Below are 10,000 nucleotides of genomic sequence, written 5' to 3' on the forward strand. Positions count from 1 at the left end.
CATCCGCCGGACCTGTCAACCCGCCGCTAACTTAGAGACTCAAATAAAAGGGTCGAATACAACACCTATGACGCCGATGGAAACGCGTTCTTCTTCTTGAATGCAAAAGGTCGAACAGGAAGAAGGAAACCGAGAGTGAGGAAATAAACATCCGCCTGACCTATCGACCCGCGCTTTGTGGTGTCCGTCTGAGGTTCGGGTTCTCCACGCCCATGAATAATAGAGCACCTGCAGCCTGCCCCGCCTTCCCCTCGCCTCGCCAGCCCCTGCAGCGCCTTCGGGAGGAGGAGGAGACAGCAATAAACAGTGAATCGCCCCCAGGATGGATTTACCGCCGCCTTCCTCGTTGCCGCTCCTTCCTTCCTTCCTTCGTCCCTCCATCATCCACCCCTGAACCCGCCGCCTCCTAAAGATGATGGGAAACTTGAGGAATTGAGTTGCAGCGACGAGGATTCCATGACGAGGACTCTGAAGGTGGTGACGGCGCTGCAGGACCTTGGACAAGATCTAAAATACAGTACAGTGCCTCGCAGGACACCCCGGCGAGCCTCTCTCACACCTTGGATATTTCCGTCTACTATATCTAAACGTTGTCAGGCTCACACACACACACACACACACACACACACACACACACACACACACACATACACGCGTGGATCTTTTTTTTATTAGTTGATCCGACAGTTCCAAAGTTATTTTCGGATTCATATTGTTTAAGAATATTTAGAAGCAATTTTTTTTTTTCGCCTCCTCGCATGTTTGAAATGGAGCGACTTGGTGCCAACAGTTTGCTCTGACGATAAGACGGAGTTTTTTTTTCCTAACATTTTCGAAATTAAAGTCAACAGCAAAAGGGCAGATAAAGGAGTGATCGTGAGTATGTGTGTGTGTGTGTGTGTGTGTGTGTGTGCGTGTGTGTGTGCGCGTGTGTGTGTGTGTGTCCGTCCTCTAGATGGTATTTTCCACCAATAACCTGGGTTGTCTATAGCAATACTATACACCCCACCACTTACACCACCACCGCCGCCGCCGCCGCCGCCGCCACACACCCACCAGCGGCTGTACAGTTTTTCAGAATTACGAGAGCAGCGCGTCAGCCATTACCGTTACTCTGGACGTAAGCCGGTTTGGGTTATAGATTCACGCTCGCACACTGCTCTGTCGGCGGCGGCGGCGGCGGCAATGGTAGCGGCGGCGGCGGCGGTGCGGGAGGCGACAGGTTGTATATTTGTCGCGTGTGTGTTGCCCGCGGCTGATGAATTGGCCGGCGAAGGGCAATACCATTTGTCGGGCGGGTCGTAACATTAGCGAGCGGCACGACTTTACATTGCATGCATTTTTGTGGACGCACTTGTACCTCTTGATGGATAGCGGCGGCGGCGGTGGCGACGGCGGCAGCGGCGGGGGTGGGCGCGACGTGAAGTGAGGTGAGAGGCAAGGCAGGTCGGGCCGGGGCGGGACTGAGCTCTACGGGCCGCTGCTGCTGTGCCGTCTGGATCTTATTAATTTGTTTAGTTTTTTTTTTTCCTTCTTGCAATCTTTGCTTTACTTTTTTACTGTAAAGTTGGCAGCTCAAGGGCAAACAAAAAAAAAAAGTGAGAAAAAAGAGCCCGCTAATCACTGCCCCCATAAGAGAATGTGAAGATGAGTGGCCAAAAGAGAGGTCAATTTCGAGAGGAGAGTTGTCTCGTTACTCTCCTCTTCTTATCAATATCTGAATTTCTGTTAATCTTTCAAAGCATGTCGAACTATTTTTTTTTTAACATAAGTATATATCTTTAATATTTGTTTAATATTTTTTTACGTAAGTGCAATATTTTTGGGGGTAACTCTCCGACTAGTACCTTTTATTATTTTCGTCACCATCACCATCACCATCATCATCACCACCACCGACGCCGCCGCTGCCGCCGCCGCCGATGTCGCACCGCCGCCTCCTTCATCACTACACCCCATCATCACAATCATTTCCATCCCCAACCATTGTAGCTACACCATCATTTCTGGAGGGAGTAGAACACCATCACCGTCGCCGTCATCACCATCATCACTCTTGTCATCGCCTAACTATGATCATCGCCACCACCGTCACCACCACCTCCGTCACCACACACACAACACTCCACCATCAATGTTCATCACTCGTCAATACATCGTGTAATAATAAACTACATGAACACGCGTATCGCACACCACACCAAATAAAAAAATAACACGATATTTTTTTTCAGCGCTCTCTAATTTTGCTGTATAACACGGAATTTTTGCAAACTCCACAACATTGTTTAGAACGTTCCTGCCTGTGAGTTTGGAGCGCCGCGGCATTGTGTCCTGCCTGCGGTGTGGTGGTGGTGGTGGCGGTGGTAGTTGTGGTGGTGGGAGAGGTGTTTTGTAAAGCGTCTTTGTTGTAGCTTGTGATTGTGGTTGATACACCTCTCTCCAAAGAACTAACAATTTTAACAGTATAATAATAAAAGAATAAAAATGTAGTAGCAGTAGTTATAGTAGTAACCATAGTAGTAGTAGTAGTAGAAGTAGTAGAAATAGTAGTAGTAGAAGTAGTAGCAGTAGTAGTAGTAGTAGTAGTAACGATAGTAGTATTAGTAACAGTTGTTGTAGTATTTGTAATGGGAGAAATAATTTAAAGAAATCATAAATGTAGTAATAATAACGGTAATAATGTTGATGATAATGATAGTAATACAATAATGATAATCATTAATAGTAATAGTAATAATAATGATAATGATAATAATAATAATAATAATAATAATAATAATAATAATAATAATAATAATAATAATAATAATGATAACAATAATGATAATAATAAAATGATCGAGCACAGCCGCACAAGACCTAGGACTCGGCGAGTTAGTGATTCTTGCAGCCCGTGCATGAGCCCCGCCGCCGAGGCGCTGCAGCGGCTGTGCTCGGGGCGTCTTAGGTGCCGTCAGCTAGAAAGGGATTGAATGTCCATGTGAGCGTCTGCCCGTGCTGGGGTCCAAGAAGACTCGAGGTAGTGACAGGCATCGGGTTACGGCTGTGTGTAGTCTTCTCCCTGCTGCCTCTCTGGGCGTCACTGACTTTGTTGGATGTTATTATGTGGTTCAGTCACTTTCAAGCACTTATCGTGTAAGCTCTTTGTAATTTTCAGATGCTTTTTTTTCCTACTGAAAATATGTCGCATTTCTCTGCACAATGTTATCGTATCACAAACAGCGTTATCTTGAGCCCTTCATCTCCCACTCCCTCTCCAGAAGTCAAGGGCAAAGATTACATTTCAAGCTGCAACGTGCTAACACTCAGCGCCGCGCTCAAGGACGGATTGTTTCATTGTGTGGCTGCGGCACAGCGAGCTGCCGCCCCGAGGGAGCGGACACAGTCCCGGTGTGGCGACGCCGGCCACCACAGACACACAAACTCTCCTGCAGGTGCACCCGAGGCACGTCAGAGAAGACAAGTCCCTAACACTCGACAACAAAAACAGACGACGAGGAACACTTACCTTCCTTTGGTGAAATAAATAGTGTGAGCTGCGGCGTGCGGCGAGGGTGCCGGGGAGGTGGAGGGCAGCCAAGACGAACGGTGCGAGCTGAGGTCACACACACGGCCACGCGGTCACCGGGGTCACGGCACTACAGGCACTGTCCAGTCCGGCGTGCGGACAGTCACACATGGGCTCACCAACACAGCGCCCGCTGGCCACGCCACGCGGCTGCCCGACTACTAAACACGATTAAAAAAAAAGTTCCGTTTTTTTTCTATCTGTCGCGTAGGTGAAATATTCCAGCAGTTTGGGTGTTACTAGTGTAGCGGCGAGGGCGCGGGACGTACGGACTGCACTAGAGGGGCAGGAGGGCGGCGGAGGCAGGCCAGCCTTCACACATGAGTACACCAGGGTATTAACGCGGGATCAGAGCGGGGCAGGCGGCTCGGGAGAGTTGGTGATGCGTGGTGGACTAGTGAAGCGTACGTCGGGGACTAAGGTAGCCAGTCCCTGAAGCGTGTAGCAGCGGCGGCCGTGCTCGCTGGGTCGGCGCAGGGCCCGCGGCTCCTGCCCGCCGCGCCCCCACGCCCCTCCCACCCGCCTCGACTCCCTAATCTTCACCCTCGCTGTTGGCAACACCACCGCGCGCGCCTCCCTCGCCTTCTGCTCCTCGGCGTTGGCGGGATGACGGAATTCGTAGCTTCAGAATAACAGCTGAAGGCGGTGCAGGGCAGCCTCACCTGTAGCAGGGAATGCGGACACCTGCAAGGCCGGGATTAATTACACAAGAGAATATCGGGCATCCGCGCGGCGAGGCGGGGAGTGGCAGAGGGAAGGACGGAGCGGGAAGTGGAGGCGGCGGCGGGGGCGTGGCCTCCGCGGCGCCGCGCCCGCCCGATGACACGCCCACGTTAACACGAATAAATTTGGTCATAAAACTTTGAAAACTTGAGTCTGATGGTTGGCACCTTTTTACTATAAACGATAGAGTAATGACACAACTTTCTGGACAGTGATTCTTAATTTAATTACAGTGAGTGTGTTCTGGTTTTGTTTGCTGTAGTAGCCGCCGCCGCCGCCGCCAGGCTCGCCAGGCCTCCGTCCAGCCTCAGCTTCAGCTGCTACAGCTGTTCATGTAGGGTCTTCTTATAGCAAAATGTAAATTACTGTGTAAATACATGTTGTATAACTGTACTGCTACAACGAAGTAATTATACTTCAATGAAATTAATTTACTTATTGTTATGTAAAGTTTTAATGCCTAACGATCGGCTTGAGGGCCGCCGCGGCGTGAGGGTCGTGGCGGCCGTAATGAGCGGCGGCGGGGAGCTGCGAGGCCGATAATGCATGTTGAGGCGGCGGAGCGACGGCCGACACCCTCCTGACCCGCCAGGCACTGACTGGCTGCGACCTGCTCTCCGGGGCGGCGCTGGGCGGGGCCTCGGCCGCCCCCAGCGGTGATTGGAGCCCTGTCCTCCAGCCCGCGTGTGAGTGGCCGCGGCGGTGTCTGTCCCGCCCCTGGAGGAGCGTGGAAGTGGTGTTGTTGTCGGGAGGAAAGAAGGAGATGCGAGGTAATTCATGGGCAGTACTTGCTCCATAATACGCTTGGTGAAGATTCTATTAAATCATGGAGTCACAGCGGGCGTGAGGGGCGGCGGCGGCGGGGTGGGGGGAGGGGGAGAGTCATTAGTCCCCAGTCTGTCCACGCCGCCCCCCCCCCGCCCCGTCCCGCCCCTCCCTCTCTCACCTCGCCTCTCCGCCCGAGCGTCTAATTAAGCTCTTGACCGTAAATCGCTTCAGGGCTCTCAATATAGATGATTTAATTCATTTCATTAAGACCCAAACTAGGTACGTGATTTCGTGGGTCGCGTGGGGCGGGAGGGGGGGGGAGTCCGGGGGAGGCGCACGAGGCGGCGGCGGGAGGGGGAGTAGGCGGGCCCCTTCCTCCCTCCGCCCCCCTCACTTCGTCCCCCTCGCCTCAGTGCGCCCTACGCCCCGGAATCATATGATACTTGATGTTAAGTTGGGCCAAACCCGGTGAAATTGTATTACATGGCTGCTTGTGGGACGGCGGCGTGAGGTGCGCGGCATTAGGTCAGTTGTGGCGGCCGGTCGTGTTCTGTCTGGCCCTCCCCCTCCTCACCTCCTAACCCCTCTAGCCCTTCTTTTTACTTAGCATATCCCTGGTGCTATATTTCCACACCATTGCTACACACGTCACACAGCCGACACACCTATGACTCACCTTTTACACCCCTGGCTCCACACACCTGCCCCTAGTATACATCTGCAAACATCCCTTACACACACTTGCACACGACCTTACACCCACAACACTCACCCCCCCAACCCCCAATACTTCATCCCACACTATCCCTTGACACACTGTATATGATGCACATTTCGCCATCCTATCCGCTTCCAAACCCGTAACAGATTTTAGACATATAAATCTGTAACACACACACAAACACACACACACACACACACACACACACACACATCCCAGAAAGTCACACGTGCAGTCTTAGTTCAGAAATCCCTCTCGTATCACTCACAGAAACTCCACCGCGAAAAGGGGAAAAAAATTAAGAGGGGCAAAAAAAAATCCTCATCAGTGGAAAGCTTAATAGTGAAGAAGCATATTATTATTTTTTCCTTCGTGTGTGTGTGATATTTTTTTTTTATTTGTTGCTTTTCATGTAATTGTGCTTCCACTTGAGTATTCACATAGCACTGTAATGCTCCCTGATGCTCCTTGTTAAGCACCTCTCCCTCCTCCTAACACACACGCACGCACACACACACACACACACACACACACACACACACACACACACACACACACACACACACACACACACACATCAAACAGGTATCCATTAGCATGATGCCCTCGTCCACCTGTGCTCTTTGCTTACCTTTCTCTCTCTCTCTCTCTCTCTCTCTCTCTCTCTCTCTCTCTCTCTCTCTCTCTCTCTCTCTCTCTCTCTCTCTCTCTCTCTCTCTCTCTCTCTCTCTCTCTCTCTCTCTCCATTCCTCCTATTTCTCTCGCCTTCAGTTCCGCCCCCTCTCCTTCTCCCCCCCCTCGAGCCTCCGCGCCCCCCGCCTCCCCCCGCTGGCTAACACGGGCGAGAAAAGTCTAAGTTTACGTAGAGGCGTGGCGGCGTGAGACTCATTTACCCCACAAAGACGTAAGTGTGATCCTTATTGACCTTGCAACCTGACCCGACCCAAGCCGAGCCAAGCCGACCCTCTCCTCCTCCTCCTCCCCTTCCTTTACCCCGTCCCTCTCCCCCTCCCTGTTCCTCTCACTCCCTCCCTCCTCCTGTCTATTCAACGTATGCCTTTTCCTTCTCCCTCCTTATACTTCCCGTCTCCCGTTTTTGGTTTAACAGGAGTGAGTGATGGGTGGTGAGGGGAGAGAGGATGCAGGGGAGAGGAATGAGGAGAGATGAGATGCTGAGAGGATGATGATAAAGGGAGTGAAAGGTACAGACCAAGAGAAAACAACTTAATAAAACAGATGAAGCTCACGACGCCATGCTTCCACAAAGAGAATTAAAACAAGGATCCGAAAAAAAATGTCTACGAGAGGTTTGTTTTGATATTTCCTTCCTGTAAGAATCTAAGTCATGGAAGGTAGGAAATATAGACAAAGTTAGACCGTAGCAGTGAAAGGAATGAAAGAGTGGAGACACGGGTTAACTCCTGCATTAGAAAGTTGGACGGCATATAAGGAAGGGAAGGAGCGATTGTTGATGTTGTTGCTTTTGTTTTGGATGTTGCTTTTATTATAGTCATTGTTTTTGTTATAGTTGTTGTTGTTGTTGTTGTTGTTGTTGTTGTCGTCTCTTTTGGTGTACGTAGACACTATAAACTCCCTACTACTTTAACTACCATCACCACCACAACCACCACCCCTTCCACCTCACCCCCATCCACCACCACAACCACCACCCCTTCCACCTCACCCCCATCCACCACCAACACCGCCCCCCAACCCCCCACCACCAGCTTCACCGTGCTCACCATAACAACTACGAAGAAATTACGCGCCCGTCCCACCTGCCCCGCGGCCACGCTCGGGCTGCCTCACCTGAGCGTCGCCTCATTACCTGCCCCGCGTGTCAACAGACGGCGACACGCAGCCCCTGATGGCCTACAGAATATGTTTATTTGACGGCTAATAGCGCCTCCTCTTTCTCGCGCTCGTTCTCTTTCGTTCTCTCGTTCTCTTTCGCTCTCTCGTTCTCTTTCGATATCTCGTTCTCTTTCGTTCTCTTGTTCTCTTTCGTTCTCTCGTTCTCTTTCGCTCTCTCGTTCTCTTTCGTTCTCTCGTTCTCTTTCGTTCTCTCGTTCTCTTTCGCTCTCTCGTTCTCTTTCGTTCTCTCGTTCTCTTTCGTTCTCTCGTTCTCTTTCGTTCTCTCGTTCTCTTTCGTTCTCTCTCGTTCTCTTTCGTTCTCTTTCGTTCTCTCGTTTTCTTTCGTTCTCTCGTTCTCTTTCGTTCTCTCGTTCTCTTTCGTTCTCTCGTTCTCTTTCGTTGTCTCGTTCTCTTTCATTCTCTTTCGTTCTCTCGTTCTCTTTCGTTGTCTTGTTCTCTTTCGTTCTCTCGTTCTCTTCCGTTCTCTTGTTCTCTTTCGTTCTCTCGTTTTCTTTCGTTCTCTCGTTCTCTTTCGCTCTCTCGTTCTCTTTCGTTCTCTCGTTCTCTTTCGCTCTCTCGATCTCTTTCGTTGTCTCGTTCTCTTTCGTTCTCTTTCGTTCTTTCGTTCTCTTTCGTTTTCTTGTTCTCTTTCGTTCCCTCGTTCTCTTTCCTTCTCTCGTTCTCTTTCTCGCGCTCATTCTCTCTCTCTCTCTCTCTCTCTCTCTCTCTCTCTTTTTTCGTGACTATGTAACCTGTTTTCGAAGGATATTAGACTTTTTTCATATGTGTGTGTGTGTGTGTGTGTGTGTGTGTGTGTGTGTGTGTGTGTGTGTGTGTTGTCTACAAAATCTACACTGAGAAACACCAACATCTGCATACACTAATTTCAGTATTATATAAACTTCGCAATTTACACTCTCAGACACACATAGCAAAAAGAAAATCAGCAAAATTGTACACACCACATAGACTCCCTTCTTATAAGTCGTCCTCAGTTAGCAAAGTGACGGAGATTAGCACCGAGGCCAAGCGCAATTTGCCCTAAACTTTACTCACTTTACTATAGCGGTTCCCAAGCAGCAGCAGCACAGCCATTAAACACCAAGGAAAAAAAAATGTTCACACTACAATTCTCTTCCACCAACAGCACCTCTTCACCAACTCTATTCTCTTCCACCAACAGCACCTCTTCACCAACTCCATTCTCTTCCACCAACAGCACCTCTTCACCAACTCCATTCTCTTCCACCAACAGCACCTCTTCACCAACTCCATTCTCTTCCACCAACAGCACCTCTTCACCAACTCCATTCTCTTCCACCAACAGCACCTCTTCACCAACTCCATTCTCTTCCACCAACAGCACCTCTTCACCAACTCTATTCTCTTCCACCAACAGCACTTCTTCACCAACTCCATTCTCTTCCACTCTTCACCACCTCTATTCTCTTCCACCAACAGCACCTCTTCACCAACTCTCTTCCACCAACAGCACCTCTTCACCAACTCTCTTCCACCAACAGCACCTCTTCACCAACTCCATTCTCTTCCACCAACAGCACCTCTTCACCAACTCCATTCTCTTCCACCAACAGCACCTCTTCACCAACTCCATTCTCTTCCACCAACAGCACCTCTTCACCAACTCCATTCTCTTCCACCAACAGCACCTCTTCACCAACTCCATTCTCTTCCACCAACAGCACCTCTTCACCAACTCCATTCTCTTCCACCAACAGCACCTCTTCACCAACTCCATTCTCTTCCACCAACAGCACCTCTTCACCAACTCTATTCTCCTCCCACCAACAGCACCTCTTCACCAACTCCATTCTCTTCCACCAACAGCACCTCTTCACCAACTCTATTCTCCTCCCACCAACAGCACCTCTTCACCAACTCCATTCTCTTCCACCAACAGCACTTCTTCACCAACTCTATTCTCTTCCCACCAACAGCACCTCTTCACCAACTCTCTTCCACCAACAGCACCTCTTCACCAACTCTATTCTCTTCCACCAACAGCACCTCTTCACCAACTCTATTCTCTTCCACCAACAGCACCTCTTCACCAACTCTATTCTCTTCCACCAACAGCACCTCTTCACCAACTCTATTCTCTTCCACCAACAGCACCTCTTCACCAACTCTATTCTCTTCCACCAACAGCACCTCCTCACCAACTCCATTCTCTTCCACCAACAGCACCTCTTCACCAACTCCATTCTCCTCCACCAACAGCACCTCTTCACCAACTCCATTCTCTTCCACCAACAGCACCTCTTCACCAACTCCCCAATACGACTACAACCCCACGTAGCCGCAGACCTTATCAGCCCCATCACGCAAGAATCAGTAGCCAT

General features: G+C 50.2%; 1 protein-coding gene across 4 annotated transcripts in view; it reads right to left on the reverse strand.

The window, feature by feature from the left end:
- LOC127001770 (paired box protein Pax-6-like) overlaps positions 1-5,838 on the reverse strand; it is a 160,148-nt gene extending 154,310 nt beyond the window's left edge. Inside the window, exon 1 of one of the 4 annotated variants that reach the window (XM_050866925.1) lies at positions 3,512-5,838. The gene's annotated coding sequence lies outside the window, so the exon portion shown is untranslated. The remainder of the gene's footprint in view (positions 1-3,511) is intronic. The other 3 variants (XM_050866921.1, XM_050866922.1, XM_050866923.1) reach the window with 3 other exon arrangements.
- Positions 5,839-10,000: the final 4,162 nt, after the last annotated feature.

Source organism: Eriocheir sinensis, chromosome 21 (assembly GCF_024679095.1).
Source record: "Eriocheir sinensis breed Jianghai 21 chromosome 21, ASM2467909v1, whole genome shotgun sequence".
NCBI classification, from domain to species: Eukaryota; Metazoa; Arthropoda; class Malacostraca; order Decapoda; family Varunidae; genus Eriocheir; species Eriocheir sinensis.